The sequence below is a fragment of the Phalaenopsis equestris genome, unplaced genomic scaffold (genome assembly GCF_001263595.1).
Source record: "Phalaenopsis equestris unplaced genomic scaffold, ASM126359v1 Scaffold000230, whole genome shotgun sequence".
Classification (NCBI taxonomy): domain Eukaryota; kingdom Viridiplantae; phylum Streptophyta; class Magnoliopsida; order Asparagales; family Orchidaceae; genus Phalaenopsis; species Phalaenopsis equestris.
The window spans coordinates 50,258-50,704 of record NW_018164672.1 but is presented as its reverse complement, the minus strand read 5'-3'; positions in this window follow the sequence as shown (position 1 = coordinate 50,704).

Here is a 447-nt window from a genome sequence, read left to right as displayed (position 1 = left end):
ATATATATATATAATTTTAGAAAATAATATTTTAATTTTGAAAAAAAATGACGAGACCGAATGGATCTCATATATTTTATAGTTTGGATGGCTAGGCATCATATCACAAGTAATACATTATCTCAAAGGATGAGCATATCACTTGTTAGTTTAGGTTTAACCACTTAAATTAAAGAATTTGAGATATCTGTTTGGTCTGCGGAACCTTTTATATATGTCTGATACATATGCACATGCAATGATTTGGAAAGACTTTCTTTAGGAATGGTGAAGTTCGAGATGTGAATTTAAGGGCGTATGATTTCTCTTGTGAGATTAAGAGGAAGATTTGAACGAAATGTTGTTAGTTCCCTTGATTGTAGAGAGAAGAATTTATTGTGTATCTCTGTACGTTTATCCCATTTATAGTGAATTTTTTGTATGGTTTGGCTACATGATTTTTTCCTA